Genomic DNA, 18,370 nt, shown 5'->3' on the forward strand with positions numbered 1-18,370 from the left:
TCGCAGCCCTTACATCCACCTCTGGCACAGTATCCAACACCGCCTCAGTGGCAGGCTCCTGCTTAGGCGCAACAGCCTTTGGGAGCACTACCACCTCTACCACCACCAAAGGCTGGATGTATACACATGATTACCAGAGATGATGCGCAGCGGGTCGACAAATCCATTTTCCATGGTATGATTTCCATTTATGCCTTATTTGCTGATATGCTGATAGATACTGGTAGCTCGCATTATTTTATATCCCGTACATTTATGAGAGAGATTGGTAGATTACCCACTTTTAGACCGCAGTGATTGATTGTCTCTCTACCATCCGGTGATACTTTAGATGTCAGCTAGGAGGTCAAAGGTTGCCCGTTAGACTTTGACAACAAGATACTTACGGTAGATCTTTTAGTATTGGAAATGGTCGAGTTTGATATTATTTTTAGCATGGATTGGCTGTTAGCATATTATGCCACTGTTTATTTCTAGACGAGGGTGGTCACATTCCGACCTCCGAACCAACCCTCGTGGGATTTCACTAGCATCAGAGATGACGGTATATCGACTATTTCGGCGATTCAGGCTCAGAAGCTGCTATCACATGGATGTCAGGGTTTTTTTGTTATCTTTAATTAATACTGAAGATGACAGTAGTTCTCAACTCTCCGACGTTCTAGTAGTTCGAGAGTATCTGGATGTATTTCCAGAGGAGCTACTAGGTTTGCCTCCGAGAAGGCAAATGGAGTTTGCTATTGAGTTGATTCTGGGAACTACGCTGACATATAAAGGTCCTTGTCGTATGGCACCAAAAGAGTTGAATGAACTGAAGGTTCAACTCCAGAAGCTTTTAGACAGGGGATTTATACGCCCTAGTGCTTCTCCGTGGGGTTCTCCGGTATTATTTGTCAAGAAAAAGGATGGTACTCTGAGGTTGTGCATAGAGTATAGACAATTGAATGCAGTGACCGTCAGAAATAAGTACCCCTTACCTCGAATCAAGGATTTTTTTGATCAGCTCAGAGATGTTAGTTAGAGCCCTAGAGCCAATCATTTGATGATTGTATGGACTCATGTATATCATATTCTTGTATATTAATAAAGGCATTTGTTTGGTTATTATACTTATTTATATTAGTGCCAAATAGACTAAGTATAATAGCGTCCTTGAGTAGAAGGTTCATACCTATATCAATCGATTAGTTGAATCGATAGTGAGATGATATAGGAAACACTACTCTAAATCATTCCTAGTCGAGTATTAGCATTCAGGGACAATGTTAATACAATAAGACTAGCATGTAGGTCAGCTGGATGACTTGATCTCATAAGTCATGGATATAGAGATATCAAGCTGACACATGGGTATGCATTAGAGAATGTATACTGAATGACCCGCCATGAGAAAGTATCATGGATCGTTATATGAGTGTCATATACTTTCTCATGTGGCTATTAGTATGACTATTAGTCCTTAGACCTGAAGTCACCATGGATCCCTACATAAGGAGTTATGTACTTTAGTTTCGTCAAACGTCACCCGTAACTGGGTGGACTATAAAGGCGATTACTGGGTATGTAACAAATTATGCGGAGGGATGTGAGTGATGTAGATGGAATCTATCCCTCCCATATGATGGGAGTGACATCGGTATTCTTGATAGAGTGAGACCACTAAGTGCATGGCCATGCCCAAATGAGTCAACATTAGATGTTGAGCTCATTTGATCGAGTGAGTCTACTTGGAGTTCAAGATTTAGATTGATTAGAGGATGACATGGTCTATGCCTCACATTGATCAATCTAGATGTCTAGGAGAGAAGGACAATGTCACATATTGTGAGGAGTCACAATTAGTAGTCACAAGGTGATGTCGGATCTCGACATTCTTGTAACTTGGGTAGTAATGATGTGTTGCTAGATACCGCTCATTACTTATGCTCCTAAATGGGTTTAGGGCATTGCCAACGTTACAAGAACCTATAGGGTCACACACTTAGGACAATTAGATGGAGATTAGGTTCATATGATGAACCAAGAGGATTAGATTCATTTGATGAATCGAATTGGATTAAGAGTAATCCTAATTGGGCTAACTTGAGTTCGACTCAAGTTGATTCATGTATTTAATGAGTCTAATTTAGATTATGACTTATTAAATCAATTTAATTTAATGAATTAGATTCATTATATTAAGTTGGCTCGAATCAAATGGTTGGATTAGATCAACCATGGTAGAGATTGGGTCAAGTTTGACTTGACTAGAGAAGGAAGACCAAAGGTCAATTTTGACTTGACCTTTTGTCACCTCATTGGTGAGTTGGCATTAGGTGGACCAATAATGATGTTCCACATCATCATGGGTGCCACCTCATGGAAGTTACAAAGCCATTCTCTTTAATGGTTTCATATTAATTGCAATTAATGCAATTAATTTGGGTGTTTTTTGAGAGTGGCCGGCCACTTTGTGTGGGTGTGTGAATTCATTTTCCCATTCAAGTGGTGTAACTCCTTCTTCTTCCTTGTGTTCTCAAGCTCTCCCTCTCCCTCTCCTCCTTGCTTGGCCGAATCTCACCAAGGTGCTAGCACACCTTTGTGTGAGGTTTTCTCCACCTACGTGTCCGTGTGATACTTCTAGAGGACCGGCGCTTGACGGTCTAGAGATCCAGCAACTCCTTGGGCGAGCGGGATAAGCGAAAGGCACGCTTCGAAGGTATAACCCTTATCTAGTGTAGATCTAAAGGTTTTACAAACTCGTACAAGAAAAGGTTTTTCGAAAAGTTTTGTTTATGAATCTTTGCACGGATCTACGGCTTTGGGTGACTTGGGGTTTCCGCGACGCGAAGAAGCGGTTTTCGCGGCCCGAAGAACCCAACAGTGGTATCAGAGCCACGTGCAAAGACTTGTACGAGTTCATTTGTATTTTTATGAAAAATATACCTTCTGTGATTTTCTGTAAAAAATTGAGTTTTTAGAGTTTTTATGAGTAATTTTTCCGTAGAAGCGAAGCACAAGTGTCTCGGCACTTGTAGGCTTCGGCTACCGGAAAGTTTTCTTTTAAACAGCTTCGTTTTGCCCCAAATTCGTTTGGGACAGCGGGGTCGGGTGTCATTAGATCGCAAAGGAGCAACTCACAATGGTTAGATCGTGGGTAGGGGTACTGCCCCTAACCCCGCAAGGGGATTTGCTCCGCGGTTGCACCCGAAATCGCTAAAAACGAACCCGCCGGGAAGATTTTTCCGAAACGGCAATGTCTCGGCCCAAATCATTTTGGGACAGCGGGTTTAGGCGCTGTTGGATCGCAAAGGAACCCTCGCGATGGTTAGATCGCGGGTAGGGGCGCTGCCCCTGGGCCCCGCAAGGGGATCCGTTCCGCGATTGCGCCCGAAACCGCTAAACGAGACCGCCGGGAAATTTTACTCGTAAAAATTTTAAAAATTAATTTTAAAATTATATAAAATTATGAAAATATATAATTTTGAATTATATATAAATTTTGTGATAGTCATGGCCCAAAAACCCAATATGATTGGTTGTGTTGTAATTCATAATACGGCCCGCGTGTCGTTATGTGTTTGCGCATGTTGTATGTTTTTATTTATTCGCGACCTGCGCGTCGTGCCTTCTCTTATATTCTTGTTGTAAATTAGATTTAGACTCAAATGTAACTCTAGTTTCAAATTGTAATGTACAAATTGGAGCGGTGGAGGGTCCACACGAGACGGAGTTCCGAGGCGGGCACGAGCAACACAAGGTGGTCAAAGGGAGGAGCTTGGAGAAGCTGTTGACCCTAGGTTGACCATTCGATCTTCTCATTGGCTTGAGAAGATCGTAGTAGGGCCATGACTGAATCACAAATAGATTAATTAATTAATTGTTATGTATTTGATGCATGTTTAATAATTAATTAATTAATTAGTGCCTTAACGATTAGATTAGATCTAAGTCGTGCACATGATGCACCCTTGCGATTAGATTAGATCTAAGTCGTGCACAAGATGCATCCTTCTCGATTAGATTAGATCTAGATCGAACCAACTCTAAAATGCCTAACCGTGCCGTGATACCTATTACTACCTCGATCACATGTATTGTTGAATCTGCCAAAGCAGAGCAATACATATTATCTTGGTAGGGTACGGAGGGACAATCTTGGTCCCGCCTATCAACGCATGGGTGAATACAAACTCAATTAGATTGAGTATTCATAGTTACTCGGTTGGATCGAATCAACTATAGGCATTCTTCCAATAGTTGGAAAGATAGGTCAAAATCATATATATATTAACTCTCGGGCGTATTAGCCAAAGCTAACTCGAGTTTTAATATAAATGCGGATATTGATTCTATAAACAAGAGTTGCATAGAGATGTAATTGGTAATCGTTACCTACCGATCGTACTAAGCCTTGGGCGTATTAGCCAAAGCTAACTCAAGGGTTAGTATGATGTGGATCTTGTTCCACAAGAATTATAGAATTCAGTGGGGCATCATTTAATTAAAGGCCTAATTAAATGTTTTTAAAGAATATGATATTTATTTCTGCAAATTTTCTGTTGTAGATAACCATGACGTAGAACACGAATTCCTTCTCTCTGCGATCTGTCCTTGAGAAGGACAAGCTCAACGGAGCGAATTTCCTGGACTGGTACAGGAACTTGAGAATAGTTCTCACCCAGGAGCGTAAGCTGTACGTTCTGGAGCAGCCCATTCCGGAGGCTCCTCCCGCCAATGCCCATGAGCCGACAAAGATGCTTACAAGAAGCATCAAGACGACGCATTAGATGTGTCCTGTCTAATGCTCGCGACCATGAACTCAGAGCTTCAGAAGCAACATGAGTTGATGGGCACTTTTGATATGGTTGAGCATCTTCGCCAACTATATCAGGGACAAGCGAGGCATGAGAGATTTGAGATCTCTAAGGCACTGTTTTAGTGCAAGATGTCAGACGGGGCTCTTGTAGGTCCTTATGTACTCAAGATGATTGGGTACATAGAGAACCTACAAAGACTGGGGTTCCCACTTAGCCAAGAGTTGGCCACTGACTTGAACTTGCAGTCCTTGCCGGATAGCTATAGTCAATTCGTTCTCAACTATAACATGAACGAGATTGACAAGCCACTGCCCGAGCTACTTAGTATGTTACGAACTGCTGAGATTAACCTTAAGAAGGTTAAGCCCATTCTGATGGTCCAGAAGCACAAGGGCAAGGGCAAGCCCAAAGGTAAAGGAAAGTCCCAAACCAAGGGCAAAGGCAAGGCACTGAAGCCTAAAGGAGGGGTCACCAAGGATGCTACCTGCTTCCACTGCGGTCAGACCGGAGGAACTGCAAGGTATACTTGGAGGATCTTAAGAAGAAGCGAAGTGAGACTTCCACTTCAGGTATATATGTTATAGAAGTCAATCTATCTATTTCTACATCATGGGTATTAGATACTGGATGTGCTTCTCACATTTGTACTGATGTGCAGGCGCTGAGAAATAGCAGAGCATTGGCAAAGGGCGAGGTGGACCTACGAGTAGGCAATGGAGCACGGGTTGCTGCTGTTGCTGTAGGAACTTATCAGCTATCTCTGCCCTCTGGGCTTGTACTAGATTTAGATGATTGTTGTTATGTGCCTGCTCTTACTAAGAACATAGTTTCAGTTTCTTGTTTAGACAAGAAAGGATACTCTTTTATAATAAAAGACAAATGTTGTTCTGTATATTTAAAAGATATGTTCTATTGTAGTGCACCTCTAATAAACGGACTCTATATTCTAGACCTTGAGAGCCCTATCTATAACATTAGTACCAAGAGGTTCAAGTCAAATGACATGAACCAAACCTACCTCTGGCACTGTCGCTTAGGTCATATAAATGACAAGCGCTTATCCCAGCTCCATAAGGATGGATTACTGGACTCATTTGATTTTGAATCATATGAGATATGTGAGTCATGCCTACGAGGCAAGATGACCAAGACGCCCTTTAGTGGGCATAGCGAGAGAGCAACTGATTTGTTAGGACTCATACATAGTGATGTATGTGGCCCTTTCAATGTTGCTGCTAGAGGCGGTTATAGGTACTTCATCACATTTACTGATGATTTCAGTAGATACGGTTATGTGTACTTGATGACACATAAGTCTGAATCCTTTGAAAAGTTCAAAGAATTCAAGAATGAAGTACAGAACCAGTTTGGCAAGAGTATTAAGGTATTTCGATCAGATCGAGGTGGTGAATACTTAAGCCATGAGTTTCGTGACTACTTAGCTGAGTGTGGGATTTTATCTCAACTCACTCCTCCTGGAACACCACAGTGGAATGGTGTATCCGAAAGGAGGAATCGTACCTTATTAGATATGGTACGATCTATAATGAGTCACACAGATCTTCCGACATATCTATGGGGATATGCTCTAGACACGGCAGCTTTCATACTCAACCGAGTTCCATCAAAGGCCGTGATAAAGACACCATATAGGATATGGACTGGGAGAGATGCCCAGGTGTCTTTCATGAGGATTTGGGGTTGCGAGGCTTACGTACGACATCAAGTCTCAGACAAATTAGGACCCAAATCCGACAAGTGCTATTTCATCGGATATCCCAAGGAAACTAAGGGATATTACTTCTACATTCCCAGTCAGCACAAGGTAGTTGTGGCAAAGACTGGGGTCTTTCTAGAAAGGGACTTTGTTTCTTGAAAGACTAGTGGGAGCGCGTTCGATCTTGAAGAAGTTCAAGATGCGAACAATAGCACTAATGCCTCGATGGAAATTGAACTAGAACCACAAAGTGTTGTGGATGATGTTGTTCCACAAGGAGTTGAGGAACAACAACCGGTTCAAGTAGACATACCTCTTCGCAGGTCTGATAGGGTACGTCGTCAGCCTGAGAGATACTCATTTCTCTTGTCTGACCATGATGACATTGTGCTCATAGAGGATGAGCCTACCACCTATCAAGAAGCTGTGATGAGACCAGATTCCGAGAAATGGCTAGAAGCCATGAGATCCGAGATGGAATCCATGTACACCAACCAAGTATGGACTTTGGTTGATCCACCTGAAGGGGTAAAACCCATTGGGTACAAGTGGGTCTTTAAGAGAAAAACTGACATGGATGGACCTATCTATAAGGGTCGCTTGGTAGCTAAAGGTTTCAAGCAGATTCATGGTATTGACTATGATGAAACCTTTTCTCCAGTAGCGATGTTTAAGTCCATTCGGATCATGCTTGCTATTGCAGCCTACCATGACTATGAGATATGGCAGATGGATGTCAAAACCGCGTTTCTGAATGGAAACCTACTCGAGGATGTGTATATGACACAACCTGAGGGTTTTGTAGATCCACAGCATACTAGTAGAGTATGCAAGCTGCATAGGTCCATTTATGGACTAAAGCAAGCTTCTCGGAGCTGGAATCTTCGATTCGATGATGCAATCAAACAGCTTGGTTTCATCAAGAACGAAGATGAGCCTTGTGTCTACAAGAAGGTTGTAGGGGACATAGTTGTCTTCCTCATATTGTATGTGGATGACATACTACTCATTGGGAAGGACATCCCTATGCTTCAGTCTATCAAGACATGGCTAGGGAGTTGCTTCTCAATGAAGGACTTAGGTGAGGCATCCCGCATTCTAGGGATACAGATCTATAGAGATAGATCTAAGAGATTGCTTGGCCTAAGTCAGAGTACATACATTGACAAGGTACTCCTTCGGTTTGCCATGCAGAATTCCAAGAAGGGATTTCTGGCGATGTCACATGGCGTGAGTCTTTCGAAGACTCAAGGTCCCTCTTCTAGAGAGGAGAGAGACCACATGGATCAGATCCCTTATGCCTCAGCCATAGGATCGATCATGTACGCTATGCTGTGTACTCGACCTGATGTCTCGTATGCTTTGAGCATGACGAGCAGATACCAGTCAGATCCAGGTGAAAGTCACTGGATAGCGGTCAAGAATATTCTTAAGTACTTACGAAGGACTAGAGAATATTTCTTGATATATGGAGGCAATGATGAGCTAACTGTAAAGGGTTACAGTGATGCAGCTTAGACCGATCGGGATGATTACCGATCGCAGTCGTGGTTCGTATTTTGCATTAATGGTGGTCGGTGGAAGAGTTCAAGCGGGATACATTAGGCGATTCTACAATGAGTATATTGCTCCATCGAGAGGCGAAAGGAGGCGCTTTGGATCCATAAGTTCATTACTAAACTTGGGGTGGTTCCTAGCATCGACCAGTTGAGCTCTATTGTGACAACAATGGAGCTATAGCACAGTGAAGGAACCTCGCTCACACCAGAGGACCATATACTACGACGCTTCCATCTCATTCGAGAGATTATCGATAGAGGAGATGTGAAGATTTGCAGAGTACCTACAGAGGCTAACATCGCAGATCCCTTGACCAAGGCTTTGGCACAGAAGAAGCATGATGGTCACACTAGGTCTTTAGGCCTTAGAGCCTATACTGATTGGCACTAGTGCTAGTGGGAGATTGTTACTTAGAGCCCTAGAGCCAATCATTTGATGATTGTATGGACTCATGTATATCATATTCTTGTATATTAATAAAGGCATTTGTTTGGTTATTATACTTATTTATATTAGTGCCAAATAGACTAAGTATAATAGCGTCCTTGAGTAGAAGGTTCATACCTATATCAATCGATTAGTTGAATCGATAGTGAGATGATATAGGGAACACTACTCTAAATCATTCCTAGTCGAGTATTAGCATTCAGGGACAATGTTAATACAATAAGACTAGCATGTAGGTCAGCTGGATGACTTGATCTAATAAGTCATGGATATAGAGATATCAAGCTGACACATGGGTATGCATTAGAGAATGTATACTGAATGACCCGCCATGAGAAAGTATCATGGATCGTTATATGAGTGTCATATACTTTCTCATGTGGCTATTAGTATGACTATTAGTCCTTAGACCTGAAGTCACCATGGATCCCTACATAAGGAGTTATGAACTTTAGTTTCGTCAAACGTCACCCGTAACTGGGTGGACTATAAAGGCGATTACTGGGTATGTAACAAATTATGCGGAGGGATGTGAGTGATGTAGATGGAATCTATCCCTCCCATATGACGGGAGTGACATCGGTATTCTTGATAGAGTGAGACCACTAAGTGCATGGTCATGCCCAAATGAGTCAACATTAGATGTTGAGCTCATTTGATCGAGTGAGTCTACTTGAAGTTCAAGATTTAGATTGATTAGAGGATGACACGGTCTATGCCTCACATTGATCAATCTAGATGTCTAGTAGAGAAGGACAATGTCACATATTGTGAGGAGTCACAATTAGTAGTCACAAGGTGATGTCGGATCTCGACATTCTTGTAACATGGGTAGTAATGATGTGTTGCTAGATACCGCTCATTACTTATGCTCCTAAATGGGTTTAGGGCATTGCCAACGTTACAAGAACCTATAGGGTCACACACTTAGGACAATTAGATGGAGATTAGGTTCATATGATGAACCAAGAGGATTAGATTCATTTGATGAATCGAATTGGATTAAGAGTAATCCTAATTGGGCTAACTTGAGTTCGACTCAAGTTGATTCATGTATTTAATGAGTCTAATTTAGATTATGACTTATTAAATCAATTTAATTTAATGAATTAGATTCATTATATTAAGTTGGCTCGAATCAAATGGCTGGATTAGATCAACCATGGTAGAGATTGGGTCAAGTTTGACTTGACTAGAGAAGGAAGACCAAAGGTCAATTTTGACTTGACCTTTTGCCACCTCATTGGTGAGTTGGCATTAGGTGGACCAATAATGATGTTCCACATCATCATGGGTGCCACCTCATGGAAGTTACAAAGCCATTCTCTTTAATGGTTTCATATTAATTGCAATTAATGCAATTAATTTGGGTGTTTTTTGAGAGTGGCCGGCCACTTTGTGTGGGTGTGTGAATTCATTTTCCCATTCAAGTGGTGTAACTCCTTCTTCTTCCTTATGTTCTCAAGCTCTCCCTCTCCCTCTCCTCCTTGCTTGGCCGAATCTCACCAAGGTGCTAGCACACCTTTGTGTGAGGTTTTCTCCACCTACGTGTCCGTGTGGATACTTCTAGAGGACCGGCGCTTGACGGTCTAGAGATCCGGCAACTCCTTGGGCGAGCGGGATAAGCGAAAGTCACGCTTCGAAGGTATAACCCTTATCTAGTGTAGATCTAAAGGTTTTACAAACTCGTACAAGAAAAGGTTTTTCGAAAAGTTTTGTTTACGAATCTTTGCACGGATCTACGGCTTTGGGTGACTCGGGGTTTCCGCGACGCGAAAAAGCGGTTTTCGCGGCCCGAAGAACCCAACAGGAGATACATTAGTGTATTCTAAGATTGATCTGCGGTCCGGATATCATCAGCTAAGAGTCAAAGAATCTGATATTCAGAAGACAGCATTCCGTACCAAATACGACCATTATGAGTTTTTGGTAATGCCATTTGGGCTTACCAATGCTCCAGCGGTATTTATGGATTTGATAAACCGCGTCTTCCTAGAGTATCTTGATCAGTTTGTTATCATTTTCATCGATGACATATTGGTTTATTCGCGTTCCGAGGAGGAACATGCACAGCATCTTTGCACAGTCTTGGAGACTCTTCGACGACATTAGCTATATGCGAAGTTCAACAAGGTATCTTCAGTTGATTTTCTGGGTAACGTGGTCTCTAGCCAAGGTATTTCAGTAGACCCTCAAAAGATCGAGGCTATCACCAGCTGGGAGTAGTCGAAATTAGTATAGGAGATCCGCAATTTCTTGGGACTGGCAGGATATTACAGACTTTTTGACGAGGGTTTCTCCCGCATAGCTATGCCACTGACACGCCTGACCAGGAAAGGCGTGAAGTTCACATGGTCCGAGGCTTGCGAGTCCAGCTTCCAAGAACTGAAGCGGAGTTTAGTGTTGGCTCCGGTGTTAGTTTTACCCGCTGGAGAGGATGAATTCGTACTTTACACTGTCACATCTCTTCAAGGTTTGGGAGTTGTTCTGATGCAGCACAGTAGGGTAGTCTCCTATGCTTCTCGTTAGTTGAAGGAGCATGAGAAGAACTACCTTGTACATGATCTGGAGCTAGCCAACATCATCTTTGCTTTGAACATTTGGCAGCATCATCTGTACGACATTACCTTTGAGATTCTCACACATCATAAGAGTCTCAAATATATTTTCACCCAGGAGGAACTTAATCTCCGACAGAGGAGATGGATGGAGTTCCTGAAGGATTATGACTGTACCATTAGCTATCATCCAGGGAAGGCTAATGTGGTTGTCGATGCACTTAGCAGGAAGTCCAGAGGGACTTTGGCTTGCCACCGAGCTTCAGTTACGGACTTGATTCAGGGTTTCTCCGAGTTGGGCCTTGAGGAGCAAGGATAAACAGAGCAAGGTATTTTGATTACTATGGTTGCTCAGTCGTCAATCAGGACGAGGATCCGAGAGGCCCAGGCCGGTGATCAACATTTTCAGTTCATTGGCAGCTAGATAACTTCCGGGCAGCAGACAGGGTTCACCCGAGATGATGCGAGTATTATATATTTCTGAGGTCGATTATGTGTACCTCCATCTCATCCAGTCAGTGAGGAGTTACTTCAGGAGACTCATCGCTCCTGATTTGCTATCCACCCAGGCGAAACCCGCTTGTATCGGGATTTGATGCGTTCCTACTGATGGAACGACATAAAGAAAAATATTGCGAAATTCATAGAAAGATGTCTTGTCTGTCAGCAGGTGAAGGCGGAGCACCAGAGACCTACCGGATTACTTCAGCGGATTCCTAATCTTGAGTGGAAATGGGAGCACATTACCATGGATTTTATGGTGGGTTTGCCTAGCGATGAGGCCATGATGTGATTTGGGTAATCATTGATCGATTAACCAAATCTGTGCACTTCTTAGCAATCCGGAAGACTGATTCCCTGGATCGATTGATATATATGTATTGCCAGGAGATCATCATATTACATGGTGTTCCTTTGAGTATTATTTCGAATTAAGATCCTCGGTTCACGTCCCGATTCTGGCAAAGTCTGCAGTAGGCTTTGGGCACTCAGCTCTGTTTCAGTACAGCTTTTCATCTGCAGACAGATGGATAGTCAGAGCGGACCATTTAGACTCTAGAGGACTTGTTGAGGTCATGTGTATTGGATTTCGGAGATAGTTGGGAGGACCATTTTCCATTAGTAGAGTTCGCCTACAACAACAGCTTTCATTTGGCTATCCAGATGGCACCGTTTGAAGCGTTGTATGGTAGGCCTTGTCGAACACCCACCCTCTAGGAGGAGGTTAGGGAGGCCCAGCTGCTAGGACCTCATAGAGCTCAACAAGAGGCAAAGTTGGTTCGTACTATCAGATGGAGGATGTCAGAGGCGCAGGACTGCCAGAAGAGGTATGCTGATCGAAGACGGAGACCCCTGGAGTTCTCTACTGGCGACCATGTTTTTCTACGAGTCTCACCCACGAAAGGGGTGAAGAGATTTGGCCTCAGAGGTAAGCTAGCTCCGCGATACATTGGACCTTTCCAGATCTTGGAAAGGATTGGAGCGGTAGCTTATCGTCTGGCACTACCACCGTTCCTGGCAGGCGTTCACGACGTATTCCATGTGTGTATGCTGAGGAGATATATATCCGACCTGACACATGTGCTGACAAATATCTCAGTTCTCATTTAGCCTGACGTTACCTATGAGGAGGTTCCGGTACAGATTCTGGACCATAAAGAGTGTCAACTGCGGAACAAGACTATCTGGCTGGTTAAAGTCAGATGGTAGCATCATTCGGACGAGGAGGCTACCTGGGAGCTCGAGGATACGATCCGAGCTCGATATCCCCATCTTTTCACTTAAGGTATGTGAGTTAATTTTCGTTCAACATTTATACTATCTATTTATTATTAGTACTTGCTGATGGTAATAATGAAAATTTAGGGACCAAATTTTTATTGGTAGAGGAGAATGTAAAATACCAAAAAAGTGTGAATAACTATAAGGGAATTTTTTGAAATTCATAGAAATTTTTTGAGAATTTTTCGGAGCTCGTATGATAAGTTTAAGGGGATCAAATATTGGGCCCGAGAAAGCCTGTTTAGGCTACCCATTTAAATGAGGAAAAGTTCAGTTTTTCTTTTCCTTTTTATTTTCTTTTTCTTTTCTCCCCCGCCAAACTCGTGCCCGTGCCCTAACCTCCTCGTGCCGAGCCTCTTCTCCTCTTACACCCGATCTCCTTTTTCCTAACCGGTGCAGCACGCAATGGTTCCTTTCTCCCCTGCGTACAAAACCCCTCGGCCAAGGGTCTTGTTTCTTCTTCTCGCCACTACCCGAACCCCTCCTCTGCCCCATCGTGCTAGCGCCGCGGAGATCCCATTATGCCAGTGCCGATCTGCCAACCATCGGTCATCGGACGTCAGTGTCGGCAACCACAAAGTGATTGGACGCCACTGGCTCAGAGCAGGCTGCGACCGCGATAGGAGCAGCAGCCGTCTATCACAGCCGCCTTACACCACCAGTGCTCCACCACTTCGCCGCCACTTCACCGCCACTTCGTGAGCGCCGACGCTGATCGACCACCATCGCCTCGCACCAGAAAAACCTCACCCTCTGCACGAAGGAGTCGAACCCTAGTCTCACCTCCCGTGCCTTAGACTCATCACCGAACCTTCTTCTTTCTTTGTCCAGCAGTCGCCGGCAGAGAGGGAACGAGGGGCACTTATTCAGGTAGGGAAGATTTGGGTATTGGACTATGATTAGGATGTTTGTATGAGTTGTTGGTTGATCACAGTGGTATCTGTCACTGTTGTTTACGCAGCAAGTTGTCTCGGGCTGTGGATCACTGGCAGATCATCTAGATTTGGGTGAGTTTTGATGTTATTGTATTTCTATAAAGGATGATAATAGTGTGATGTGGATTAGGGTTCTTGGTTTGATAGGAATTTGATTTATCTACTGGATACAAAACGGAATTAGCTAAAATTATATGTTTGATATTATAGGACTTTGATTCGAGACGGTGTCTCGACGAGGGATCTATTTCGGATACGATCCTCTTATTGGAGGTGGGTACTTTGACTTATCTTTTATGATATTGTCGTTTGATATGCATAGTAATATTTAACGAGTAGTAATATCTATGTTCATTTTTGCATTGCTAAGTCATTATCTATTACCTGAGCATGCTGTATTTATTTCCTGCTGTTGCATTCATGTTTTTTGATTATATATGACCTTAATGTAAAGACATACCATGCCTTATATATGTTCAAGACCTAGGTTTTTATACCATTTCTGACCTGTGTACCTAGACCATTGATTTGATCCATTTGTCTTATGGTACACAATATGTAGAGATGAATAGGATCAGGATATTTCTATGCTTAGTGTCATGCACCATCTCGTATGATTGCATGTTGTGCGATAATCGGCTCCATTATTGTTGAGCATATCGCCAGTTACATGGATCTGCACACACAACCACTCATGAGTTAGTGGTCTTTTATCAGGCAGGGTGTGTTGCAGCAGGTTGCTCTGTCAAGGGCTCCGCTGGTCCACTCAAGGGTAGTGTGACGCAGTGTGGTAGCAGGATAGGGATCCCTCCTCTGGATTATCTCAGGGAGATGAGAGCATTGAGCTCCCCCACTTATGATTTGGGGTAAGGAGGATAGGTGTACTCCAACAGCATCCCGTCCACTCGGTCACTCAGGAGTAGTGATGGTAGAGTGCACGGTTGTCACAACCCTACCCACTCGGTCTCACCATCGTGTGTGAGACGGCTGACTGGCGTTAAGGATGGCCAGGACATGTTGCATCATATACACTGATTGCATTTATTGCTTGTGTTTGATGCACTTTATATGCTGCATATTTGGCGGATGCATATTTTTGACATGCATATAGGATTTATGATACTCTCGGTCAGATGACCTTGTTATGCCTATACCAAGTCCTAGTTAGTACATATATTCGTGCTCCTTACATTTTTGCATTTTTCATATGATATATATCCCGGAGACTGTACGCATATTTATTATTAGTTGTTATTTCTTACTATGCATGTCAATAGTTACCCGTTGAGGAGTTAACTTACTTCGTTGATATTACTATTTCAGGTTGAGGCTGTCCGGAGGATTTCTAGTCGCTAGTTCCCCCTCTAGATTGCGAGGATTTTCATTTTGGATCTTTTCTTTGTTTTTCTTATTATGTTATCATCTATGTTTTTAGACTTGTATCTTTTTGGCACTTGGATCTTATATGGTCCTTTATTATCGATGGGTTTTCATCTGGTATATCTTTTTACATGTCTGCCCGGACAGTAGAAGAGGTAGGGTTGAATGTATATTGGTGATTTGAGTTTTATGAGTGTAGTTGAGGAGAATATAAGATTTGAGTTTTATGGGTGTAATTGAGTATGATATTGGAGATGATTTCCTTATCGTTGCTTAGGTTAGGGTTTACTATTATACTGCGTGGTTGTCACTTTTATTTTATTGTATGTTTCCGACCGTGTTGGCCGTGTATGGTTATGTTGTAGAAAGTTTCAGATTGCCACTCGTACAGGAGAGATGCTACCGAAATTTCCTCTGGCAGGGACTCCCCCGGGGCGTGACAATTTATTTGCGACTGCCACAGGTGCACTCACTGTGGTGTTCCCAATTCGGTCGGGTGGGTCCCGCCCCGTCCATAGGCGCACTCACGGTCGCAAGGTTGCTCTGGTGCGAAGCGATGGTGGTTGATCGGCGCCGGTGCTCGCGAAGTGGCAACGAAGTGACAGAGCACTGGTGGTGCGAGGCGGCTATGAGAGACAACCACTACTCCTATCGCGGTCGCAACCTGCTCTGAGCCAATGGCGACCAATCACTTCATGGTTGTCGGCACTGGCGCCCGATGACCGATGGTCGACTGATCGGCACTGGCACGATGGGATCTCCGCGACGCTAGCACGATGGGGCAAAGGAGGGGTTCGGGTAGTGGCGAGAAGAAGAAACGAGACCCTTGGCCGAGGGGTTTTGTATGTGGGGGAGAAAAGAACCGTTGCGTGCAGCGCCGGTTAGGAAATGTAATGACCCGCCTTCTACTGATTAAGCTGTAAGGTCGGGGGTTACATTATGCTAAACTATTCTGTGCCGAAAACTGAATTAATTAATAATTCTACTATTTGTTATAAAATCTGGAATTCTATGTTCAGAGTACACTCCTAAAGTTGTACTTATGCTAAGAAGGGAACCTAACCTTCCTACTTGATCTAAAACTGAAATCAGACACTTCTGGTTGAAATCAGACTTTCCAATCGATCGGCTGATCGATTGGAGTGGTTTGATCGATCCACTGGTCGATCCCACGTGCTACTGTGCACGGAAGTCCCGTCTGGATCGATCGGCTGATCGATCCAGTCTGGCCAATCGATCCAGAGATCGATTCAGAAGCTCTCTATTCGCAGGATATAAATTCCCGATCGATCGGCTGATCGATCCATGGCCGATCGATTAGCTGATCGACTCATCAACTCTCTGTACGCGGCAGATCACTCCCCAATCGATTGGCTGATCGATTGAGGGCTCCTCAATCGATCAGCTGATCGATTCCATAGTGTTTTGTACGCGGGGACTTCTTCCAATCGATCAGCTGATCAATTGAGCACTGCTCAATCGATCGGCTGATCGATTGGGTTTCTGATTTCTGCAGAAGTTACACCCAACCTCGTACAGGACTTCCAGAAATCAACAAAAACCACAACACTACTACTAGGCATGTCATTACTCATGGTTAGCTATCTATTATCCAAACAACAAGTAATTTAAGCATAACTTTCATAATTTAAGACGCTTAAACATCTAAAGGTGCGGAAAGTAAAACTATAAGAAATAATAAGTCTTTAGATTTGCTAGTCTCCAAGGGTCTTTATTCCAAGTTCCTTCTCACACACATCTAATCGCATTGCCCTCCAACCTCCGCTAATCCATCTTCCCTTTGCCTTTATCTATAGTATAAGGAAAATGAAACTATAAGCTTGGGAGCTTAGTAAGAACCATCTACCTCACAAAAACATGCATTCGAAGAAATCATGCTTTCAAGGATGCTATTTGAAATACATGCTGAACATACTAAAAACATGGCATATGGACATACAAGTCATAGCAATCAAAACTGAACATGAAGCTACTTTCTATATCAATAAGAATACTAAACTGAAGCTGAGCTGTATTCACATATCTAGTTTGTGAAGTTTGAAAACTATTTATATAAATAGATAAACATAGTAATCATGCTGTTGATGGGTCCGGCAACTGTACTTGCTATGCGCGCATCCCTAATTAGGCCCGAGGTAGCAAGTCCCAAATCTAGTAGGGTTACTAGGTTATCTAAACCTAGGGACGACTATGGGAGCCCAACCCAAGGACAACTGAAAGTCCAGTACAGTGTCACTGATAAAAGTAAAATACTGGTTATAACTGATTTAGCTTATCTTGCTTTTACTAGGTTATCTAAACCTAGAGCTAGGTTATCTGAACCTAGAGGTGACTATGGGAGCCCACCCATTGGACCGTAGTCCCATATAAACTGAAGCAAGGCTATGTATGCTATTTAAAATGCATCTATGACATTTAACTGGGTTATTAAAATGCCTACGGTAGCATATAACTGTACTAGGCATTCTATCGAGCATCTGGCGTGCTCTAATTGTGCATAAGGCTACACTAAGGGTATAAAAGCGAACTGAGAACATAAAAGCATACAATTAACTACTTATACTGCAGGTGAGGGGTTACTTACATCCTGCGCTAAGTTTCCTTACAATTCGATCGCTAATTTTCCGGAGAAGAAGATCTCTTCAACGATCTTCTTATGTCTACGCGTTCTTCTTGCGGAGAGGAACGTCCTCGTGCCGGAGTTGTCGTCGGATGGTGCTCCTACGACCCTAGGGATGAAACCCTAGGTTTCCTTGGCCTTGGGCGTCGAGAGGGTGCGGGAGAGAGAGAGAGATCGGCGGGTGAGGGTGAGGGAAAAGTTGTCATTTAGAAAATAATAACTCCTCTCTTAATTCCATATTTATATTAAGTGATTAAAACACCCCAACTAAACCTTAAATATAATTGCTCTCCTTTCCTTTCAGCACACCCCTGCTGGGGCCCCTTGGTTACTAAAATCACCATATAAGTCGTAGGGTCCATAGGTCTCGGGTTCAATTTCCGCTTAGGTTATTTTACGTTTTTATTTAATTTTACTACTTTGGCTATTCTAAAAATTCCAGAAAAATATTCTAAAATTCCAGAAAAATAATAGAATATTTTTAAAATAAATTTGAGAATTTTCGGGTGTTACAATCCCCCATACCTTATAAAAAGTTCATCCTCGAACTT

The sequence above is a fragment of the Zingiber officinale genome, chromosome 8A (genome assembly GCF_018446385.1).
Source record: "Zingiber officinale cultivar Zhangliang chromosome 8A, Zo_v1.1, whole genome shotgun sequence".
In the NCBI taxonomy this organism is placed as follows: Eukaryota; Viridiplantae; Streptophyta; class Magnoliopsida; order Zingiberales; family Zingiberaceae; genus Zingiber; species Zingiber officinale.